The sequence below is a fragment of the Octopus sinensis genome, linkage group LG27 (genome assembly GCF_006345805.1).
Source record: "Octopus sinensis linkage group LG27, ASM634580v1, whole genome shotgun sequence".
In the NCBI taxonomy this organism is placed as follows: Eukaryota; Metazoa; Mollusca; class Cephalopoda; order Octopoda; family Octopodidae; genus Octopus; species Octopus sinensis.
Genome location: NC_043023.1, coordinates 16,702,654 through 16,713,128, shown reverse-complemented (window position 1 = coordinate 16,713,128; position 10,475 = coordinate 16,702,654). Strand labels below are relative to the sequence as shown.

Sequence of the window (10,475 nt, the reverse complement as noted above, 5' to 3'; positions counted from 1 at the left end):
TTATCAAAGAAGGTTATAAGTGTATCATTAAATTAGATGCCCAGATGTGTAAGCTGGATAAACATCAAATTGTTTGTTTTTGAAACCAATCGGGAGCAGCCAGCATATCTATTGTGAGTATATGTTTGTTCCTTCTCGAGCCATGCCTGGCTCATAAGGACCGGTTTCCCGGTTTCCTTGGCGTATAGGTCCCCCACCTGGACAGGACGCCGGTCCGTCGCAGGAGGAAAGAGTGAGAGAAAGTTGTGGCGAAAGTGTCAGCAGAAGTTCGCCATTACCTTCTGCCGGAGCCGCGTGGAGCTTAGATGTTTCACTCATAAACACACACATCGGCCAGTCTCAGATTCGAACCCGCAGTCCCTCGACAGCGAGTTCACTACTCTAACCATGTGCCTTCACACACACACACAAATATATATATATATATATATATATATATATATATATATATATATATATATATATATATATATATATATTGTTTGTTCCTTCTTGAGCCATGCCTGGCTCATAAGGGCTGGTTTCCCGGTTTCCTTGGTGTATAGGTTCCCCACCTGGACGGGACGCCAGTTCGTCACAGGTGAGCTGCAAGATGGAGGAGGAAAGAGTGAGAGAAAGTTGTGGCCAAAGAGTCAGCAGAAGTTTCGCCATTACCTTCTGCTGGAGCTGCGTGGAACTTAGGTGTTTTGCTCATAAACACACACATCGCCCGGTCTGAGATTTGAACCCGCGATCCCTCGACCGCGAGCCCGCTGCTCTAACCACTCGGCCATGTGCCTCCACATTGTGAGTATACAAAAACTGATAATCACTAGCTGCTCATTGGCTTTTTGTGTCAGTTGTATTTGCAAAATATATCACTTTTTGCGCAAAATGGCTCAAAATATTGCCCTTAACGCTGGCTCTGCGTGGCGTCATACTGTATCACTTCAAACATGGCACATCTGTGCTTGATGCAGCCGAACTAATCTGCGAAGTGTTTGGCCCTTGCATGGTCTCGAAAAGTACTTGCGGTAATTGGTGTCAGCGCTTTGGCAGAAACGTTAGCACGCCGGGCGAAATGCGTAGCCGTATTTCGTCTGCCTCTACGTTCTGAGTTCAAATTCTGCCGAGGTCGACTTTCCCTTTCATCCTTTCGGGGTCGATTAAATAAGTATCAGTTATGCACTGGGGTCGATGTAATCGACTTAATCCCTTTGCCTGTCCTTGTTTGTCCCCTCTGTATTTAGCCCCTTGTGGGTAGTAAAGAAACAAATTATATAACAGAAGACCAACCTTGAGGCGAGATCCTAGAAAGGGTTGGTGATGATGCAATGTCGCAAGTCATTAAAGCCGATCCAATGCAAACTGCGCATCAATTTGTGGTACAGTTTTAGCATCTCCCATGTCACGATCGTTAACCACCTGCATCGTCTTGGCAAGGTCAGCCAGCTTGGAAAATGAGTGCTACGTGAATGGAGTGAAGCGAACAAACAAGCACATGTTACTGCGTGTCAAAGTCTGCTCTGGCAAAGCCAAAGATTCGATTCGTCGGAGTCAGTAATCACTACGGATGAAAAGTGAGTAATGTACTCCAACGTGAGGTGCAGACAATCCAGATGTAGCAACGGTCAACAGCTAAAACCTTCGCCAAAAGGACCGCTTGCGCAAAAGAAGGTTATGATCTCAGTTTGGTGGGATTGCTGTGGGGTGATCATTTTGGATCTTCTCCCACGCAATACCACCGTTGACAAGGATGTCTACTGCGAACAAATTGACTGTCTAAAGATCACACTGGCCAAAGATCAAACAGATCGAAGATTGCGCAGATTGAAGATTGCGCAGATCGAAGATCACGCAGATCAAAGATTGCACGGATCAAAGATCGCACAGATCAAAGATCACGCAGATCGAAGATCGCACGGATCGAAGATCACGCAGATCAAAGATTGCACGGATCGAAGATCACGCAGATCGCACAGATCAAAGATCGCACAGGTCAAAGATCGCACAGATCAAAGATCACGCAGATCAAAGATTGCACGGATCGAAGATCGCGCAGGCGCAGATCGAAGATTGCGCGGATCGAAGATGGCTCAAATTTGAAGAAGATAACTTACCACCAAGACAACACGCCAGCACATCGTGCAAAGAAGACGCCAGAGAAGCTGAAGGAGGTGGGCTGGGAGATTATGGTGCACCCACCATACTCTCCTGACCTTGCCCCTTCTGACTACCACTTACTCTCCACCTTGCAACATGCAATTGGCAATAAAGAGTTTGAAAACAAAGAAGATGTGAAATCGTTCCCTTTCGACTTTATTGATTCAAAGCCACATGATTTCGGGATGAAAGGATTCAAAACTTTGCCTGAAAGACGGCAAAAGGTGATCAATAACAAGGGTGATTACCTTTTGGATCGATCGTTCTTTGATGCTTTTTTAATTGTTGATAAAGTAGTATTAAAAGTGTCCAAGAACTTTCTAAACAAACTGATATTGCTGAATATTTCTTTATCTTACAGGCAACAGTTGTATGGTCACTATATAATATCCTATCTCTTTAAGCTAGACACCCCTTCACTGGGCCTCCCAATTCAGATTTTTCGGGGAAACATTTGCCAGTAAAATGCACTAGCGTAGCTAGAGTTTGTGCTACTCCTGGACCCAACAAAAAAACACACTACCAACAGCAGACCCAGAAGCGTCACGCGGGGCAGACCACCCCTAGAAGACCCACTCCCAGCAACGCTAGTGGTGAAATGCCTTCTAAATTATATCGACAAGATCTCGTAGTTTCGCAAAACTAGAAATGGTGTTGTCTCTTCGTGTTTCAGAGACGAAGAATTGGACACAGGTTGTACAATTATTATTGAAAATAACCTGCAACATTATAGAAGAGATGTCTAAAAATACTGACATTGGTGGTCACATATTGGATTAAATCAAATTGAATGATAATCCTGCCGATATATGTTGGAGGCAAACACATTGGTTAATAACCTGGTGCATAGAACGCAAACGAAATAAGACATTATAAAAACGATACCAGAAAGACTGACATTAGTGGTCACATTTTGGATTAAATCAAATTGAATAACTGTCGATATAATTTGAAGGCTAACACATTGGTTAATATATACATATATGTATGGGTATATATATTTATATATATGCATATATTATTACCCACTAAAACAACCAATAAGGCCATAACCTCGGTATATACCAATAGTAACCATAAAATAGTCTGCACAAAGAATTCAGCAGAACTGTTAGATTTTCAAAGAGGTCAATTGTTGGGCAATCTGACACTGGTTTTACCCAGTGAAAGATTGCCGAAATACTTCATATTTTTCTAGCTATTGTTAATACAATTATATTATAATTCAAAAGCCAAGGAAAAGAATCAACAGATTCTCATCCCAGCCAACCTGGGCCCTCGAAAAGGGAGCTTCACTGTTTGAAGAGAATTGTGGAAACACTTCACATTTGTCTAGTAACAGTAGATAGAATTATATTGTAATTCAAAAGCCAAGGAAAAGAATCAACAGATTCTCATCCCAGCCAACCTGGGCCCTCGGAAACAAAGCTTTGCCGTTTGAAGAGAATTGTGGAAACACTTCACATTTGTCTAGTAACAGTATATAGAATTATATTGTAATTCAAAAGCCAAGGAGAAAAAATCAATAGAGTCTCATCCCAGCCAACCTGGGCCCTCGGAAACAAAGCTTCACTGTTTGAAGAGAATTGTGGAAGTACTTCAAATTCTTCTAGCTACTGTTAATAGAATTATATTGTAATTCAAAAGCCAAGGAAAAAAAATCAATAGAGTCTCATCCCAGCCAACCTGGGCCCTCGGAAAGGAAGCTTCACTGTTGAAGAGAATTGTGGAAATACTTCAAATTCTTCTAGCTACTGTTAATAGAATTATATTGTAATTCAAAAGCCAAGGAAAAAAAATCAACAGATTCTCATCCCAGCCAACCTGGGCCCTCGGAAAGGAAGCTTCACTGTTTGAAGAGAATTGTGGAAATACTTCAAATTCTTCTAGCTACTGTTAATAGAATTATATTGTAATTCAAAAGCCAAGGAAAAAAAATCAATAGATTCTCATCCCAGCCAACCTGGGCCCTCGGAAAGGAAGCTTCACTGTTTGAAGAGAATTGTGGAAATGCTTCACATTTGTCTAGCTACGGTTAATAGAATTATATTGTAATTCAAAAGCCAAGGAAAAAAAATCAATAGAGTCTCATCCCAGCCAACCTGGGCCCTCGGAAAGGAAGCTTTGCTGTTTGAAGAGAATTGTGGAAATACTTCACATTTGTCTAGCTACGGTTAATAGAATTATATTGTAATTCAAAAGCCAAGGAAAAAAAATCAATAGAGTCTCATCCAGCCAACCTGGGCCCTCGGAAAGGAAGCTTTGCTGTTTGAAGAGAATTGTGGAAATACTTCACATTTGTCTAGCTACGGTTAATAGAATTATATTGTAATTCAAAAGCCAAGGAAAAAAAATCAATAGAGTCTCATCCCAGCCAACCTGGGCCCTCGGAAAGGAAACTTCACTGTTTGAAGAGAATTGTGGAAATGCTTCACATTTGTCTAGCTACGGTTAATAGAATTATATTGTAATTCAAAAGCCAAGGAAAAAAAATCAATAGAGTCTCATCCCAGCCAACCTGGGCCCTCGGAAAGGAAGCTTTGCTGTTTGAAGAGAATTGTGGAAATACTTCACATTTGTCTAGCTACGGTTAATAGAATTATATTGTAATTCAAAAGCCAAGGAAAAAAAATCAACAGATTCTCATCCCAGCCAACCTGGGCCCTCGGAAACAAAGCTTTGCCGTTTGAAAAGAATTGCGGAAAATGAACCCCTGTTCAAAGTCTTCTGACATTGCAAAACAGCCAGAAGTTAATCCAAGAATGTGTGTTACATATCTCCATAAGCTTGGGTATTATGGACGACCAGCTTGAAGAAACCTGCTTCAACCAATTAATATCATGAAAAGAAAGAAATGGGCTAAGGAGATGTCAGAAGAATTCAGTTCATTTTGGGATAGAGTGATTTTCTCGGAGGAATCCAGATTTGCATTATTTCCAGATAGTGGACATGTTTGGGTCTGGAGGCTTCCCATTCAAGAATTTAATTTGAAACGATTCGAACTAAATGTGAAACATGGCGGTATCTCTGTAATGGTATGGGTAAGGGATGACGTCAGCAGCTGGGGAGCTGACCGGAAGGGGCAGCAGTGATGCATGCGCAGGTAGGGCAGGATTCTACCTTTTTGATTGAGGTCGCCGAGCGAGTAAGACGGCGTCAGCACGTTGTTAAGGTTGGGAGAAGCAGCTGCTATTTCTAGCGTTCAGGTCGGGCTGTGTTGAAGGATCCATTACCGCTTCCCTTTCAAGAATTTGATCTGAAACGACCCCAACTGACTGTGAAACATGGCGGTATTAAAGTCATTAAAGCCGATCCAATGCAAACTGCACATCAATTTGTGGTACAGTTTTAGCATCTCCCATGTCACGATCGTTAACCACCTGCATCGTCTTGGCAAGGTCAGCCAGCTTGGAAAATGAGTGCTACGTGAATGGAGTGAAGCGAACAAACAAGCACATGTTACTGCGTGTCAAAGTCTGCTCTGGCAAAGCCAAAGATTCGATTCGTCGGAGTCAGTAATCACTACGGATGAAAAGTGAGTAATGTACTCCAACGTGAGGTGCAGACAATCCAGATGTAGCAACGGTCAACAGCTAAAACCTTCGCCAAAAGGACCGCTTGCGCAAAAAAGGTTATGATCTCAGTTTGGTGGGATTGCTGTGGGGTGATCATTTTGGATCTTCTCCCACGCAATACCACCGTTGACAAGGATGTCTACTGCGAACAAATTGACTGTCTAAAGATCGCACAGATCGAAGATCACACAGATCGAAGACACACAGATCGAAGATCACGCAGATCGAAGATCACGCAGATCGAAGATCGTACGGATCGAAATCTCGCAGATCAAAGATTGCGCGGATCGAAGATCACGCAGATCGAAGATCGTACGGATCGAAGATCTCGCAGATCAAAGATTGCGCGGATCGAAGATCACGCAGATCGAAGATCACACAGATCAAAGATCGCACAGATCAAAGATCGCACAGATTGAACAGATCGAAGATCACGCAGATCAAGATTGCGCGGATCGAAGATCACGTAGATCGAAGATCACGCAGATCGAAGATCACACAGATCAAAGATCGCACAGATGAACAGATCGAAGATCGCACGGATCGAAGATCATGCAGATCAAAGATTGCACGGATCGAGATCACGCAGATCGAAGATCACGCAGATCGAAGATCACACAGATCAAAGATCGCACAGATTGAACAGATCGAAGATCGCACGGATCGAAGATCGCACGGATCGAAGATCACGCAGATCAAAGATTGCACGGATCGAAGATCACGCAGATCGAAGATCACACAGATCAAAGATCGCACAGATTGAACAGATCGAAGATCGCACGGATCGAAGATCATGCAGATCAAAGATTGCACGGATCGAAGATCACGCAGATCGAAGATCACGCAGATCGAAGATCACACAGATCAAAGATCGCACAGATTGAACAGATCGAAGATCGCACGGATCGAAGATCACGCAGATCAAAGATTGCACGGATCGAAGATCACGCAGATCGAAGATCACACAGATCAAAGATCGCACAGATTGAACGATCGAAGATCGCACGGATCGAAGATCACGCAGATCAAAGATTGCACGGATCGAAGATCACGCAGATCGAAGATTGCACGGATCAAAGATCGCACGGATCGAAGATCACGCAGATCGAAGATCACGCAGATCGAAGATCGCACGGATCAAAGATCGCTCAAATTTGAAGAAGATAACTTACCACCAAGACAACACGCTAGCACATCGGGCAAAGAAGACACCAGAGAAGCCGAAGGAGGTAGGCTGGGAGATTATGGTGCACCCACCGTACTCTCCTGACCTCGCCCCTTCTGACTACCACTTACTCTCCGCCTTGCAACATGCAATTGGCAATAAAGAGTTTGAAAACAAAGAAGATGTGAAATCGTTCCCTTTTGACTTTATTGATTCAAAGCCACACGATTTCAGGATGAAAGGATTCAAATCTTTGCCTGAAAGACGGCAAAAGGTGATTGATAACAAGGGTGATTAGCTTTGGATCGATCGTTCTTTGATGCTTTTTTAATTGTTGATAAAGTAGTATTAAAAGTGTCCAAGAACTTTCTAAACAAACGATATTGCCGAATATTTCTTTATCTTACAGACAACAGTTGTATGGTCACTATATAATATCCTATCTCTTTAAGCTAGACACCCCTTCACTGGGCCTCCCAATTCAGATTTTTCAGGGAAACATTTGCCAGTAAAATGCACTAGCGTAGCTAGAGTTTGTGCTACTCCTGGACCCAACAAAAACACACTGCCAACAGCAGACCCAGAAGCGTCACGCGGGGCAGACCACCCCTAGAAGACCCACTCCCAGCAACGCTAGTGGTGAAATGCCTTCTAAATTATATCGACAAGATCTCGTAGTTTCGCAAAACTAGAAATGGTGTTGTCTCTTCGTGTTTCAGAGACGAAGAATTGGACACAGGTTGTACAATTATTATTGAAAATAACCTGCAACATTATAGAAGAGATGTCTAAAAATACTGACATTGGTGGTCACATATTGGATTAAATCAAATTGAATGATAATCCTGTCGATATATGTTGGAGGCAAACACATTGGTTAATAACCTGATGCATAGAATGCAAATGAAATAAGACATTATAAAAACGATACCAGAAAGACTGACATTAGTGGTCACATTTTGGATTAAATCAAATTGAATAACTGTCGATATAATTTGAAGGCTAACACATTGGTTATATATACATATATGTATGGGTATATATATTTATATATATGCATATATTATTACCCACTAAAACAACCAATAAGGCCATAACCTCGGTATATACCAATAGTAACCATAAAATAGTCTGCACAAAGAATTCAGCAGAACTGTTAGATTTTCAAAGAGGTCAATTGTTGGGCAATCTGACACTGGTTTTACCCAGTGAAAGATTGCCGAAATACTTCATATTTTTCTAGCTATTGTTAATACAATTATATTGTAATTCAAAAGCCAAGGAAAAAAAATCAATAGAGTCTCATCCCAGCCAACCTGGGCCCTCGGAAAGGAAGCTTTGCTGTTTGAAGAGAATTGTGGAAATACTTCACATTTGTCTAGCTACGGTTAATAGAATTATATTGTAATTCAAAAGCCAAGGAAAAAAATCAATAGAGTCTCATCCCAGCAACCTGGGCCCTCGGAAAGGAAGCTTTGCTGTTTGAAGAGAATTGTGGAAATACTTCACATTTGTCTAGCTACGGTAATAGAATTATATTGTAATTCAAAAGCCAAGGAAAAAAAATCAATAGAGTCTCATCCCAGCCAACCTGGGCCCTCGGAAAGGAAACTTCACTGTTTGAAGAGAATTGTGGAAATGCTTCACATTTGTCTAGCTACGGTTAATAGAATTATATTGTAATTCAAAAGCCAAGGAAAAAAATCAATAGAGTCTCATCCCAGCCAACCTGGCCCTCGGAAAGGAAGCTTTGCTGTGAAGAGAATTGTGGAAATACTTCACATTGTCTAGCTACGGTTAATAGAATTATATTGTAATTCAAAAGCCAAGGAAAAAAAATCAACAGATTCTCATCCCAGCCAACCTGGGCCCTCGGAAACAAAGCTTGCCGTTTGAAAAGAATTGCGGAAAATGAACCCCTGTTCAAAGTCTTCTGACATTGCAAAACAGCCAGAAGTTAATCCAAGAATGTGTGTTACATATCTCCATAAGCTTGGGTATTATGGACGACCAGCTTGAAGAAACCTGCTTCAACCAATTAATATCATGAAAGAAAGAAATGGGCTAAGGAGATGTCAGAAGAATTCAGTTCATTTTGGGATAGAGTGATTTTCTCGGAGGAATCCAGATTTGCATTATTTCCAGATAGTGGACATGTTTGGGTCTGGAGGCTTCCCATTCAAGAATTTAATTTGAAACGATTCGAACTAAATGTGAAACATGGCGGTATCTCTGTAATGGTATGGGTAAGGGATGACGTCAGCAGCTGGGGAGCTGACCGGAACTTGGGGCTGACCGGAAGGGGCAGCAGTGATGCATGCGCAGGTAGGGCAGGATTCTACCTTTTTGATTGAAGTCGCCGAGCGAGTAAGACGGCGTCAGCACGTTGTTAAGGTTGGGAGAAGCAGCTGCTATTTCTAGCGTTCAGGTCGGGCTGTGTTGAAGGATCCATTACCGCTTCCCTTTCAAGAATTTGATCTGAAACGACCCCAACTGACTGTGAAACATGGCGGTATTAAAGTCATTAAAGCCGATCCAATGCAAACTGCACATCAATTTGTGGTACAGTTTTAGCATCTCCCATGTCACGATCGTTAACCACCTGCATCGTCTTGGCAAGGTCAGCCAGCTTGGAAAATGAGTGCTACGTGAATGGAGTGAAGCGAACAAACAAGCACATGTTACTGCGTGTCAAAGTCTGCTCTGGCAAAGCCAAAGATTCGATTCGTCGGAGTCAGTAATCACTACGGATGAAAAGTGAGTAATGTACTCCAACGTGAGGTGCAGACAATCCAGATGTAGCAACGGTCAACAGCTAAAACCTTCGCCAAAAGGACCGCTTGCGCAAAAGAAGGTTATGATCTCAGTTTGGTGGGATTGCTGTCGGGGTGATCATTTTGGATCTTCTCCCACGCAATACCACCGTTGACAAGGATGTCTACTGCGAACAAATTGACTGTCTAAAGATCACACTGGCCAAAGATCACACAGATCGAAGATTGCGCAGATTGAAGATTGCGCAGATCGAAGATTGCGCAGATCGAAGATTGCGCAGATCGAAGATCACGCAGATCAAAGATTGCACGGATCAAAGATCGCACAGATCGAAGATCACGCAGATCGAAGATCGCACGGATCGAAGATCACGCAGATCAAAGATTGCACGGATCGAAGATCACGCAGATCGCACAGATCAAAGATCGCACAGGTCAAAGATCGCACAGATCAAAGATCACGCAGATCAAAGATTGCACGGATCGAAGATCACGCAGATCAAAGATTGCACGGATCGAAGATCACGCAGATCGCACAGATCAAAGATCGCACAGGTCAAAGATCGCACAGATCAAAGATCACGCAGATCAAAGATTGCACGGATCGAAGATCACGCAGATCGCACAGATCAAACATCGCACAGATCAAAGATCACGCAGATCAAAGATTGCACAGATCGAAGATCACGCAGATCGAAGATCGCGCAGGCGCAGATCGAAGATTGCGCGGATCGAAGATGGCTCAAATTTGAAGAAGATAACTTACCACCAAGACAACACGCCAGCACATCGTGCAAAGAAGACGCCAGAGAAGCTGAA

The 10,475-nt window shown here is 42.6% G+C and overlaps 1 long non-coding RNA gene across 1 annotated transcript; it reads left to right on the top strand.

Moving 5' to 3' along the window:
• The first annotated feature begins 2,340 nt into the window (after positions 1–2,340).
• LOC118768119 lies at positions 2,341–7,464 on the top strand. Its single transcript, XR_005003992.1, has 3 exons — positions 2,341–2,438; positions 5,083–5,085; positions 7,229–7,464. It is a non-coding gene; the product is annotated as an uncharacterized LOC118768119 (long non-coding RNA).
• The last annotated feature ends 3,011 nt before the right edge of the window (positions 7,465–10,475 follow it).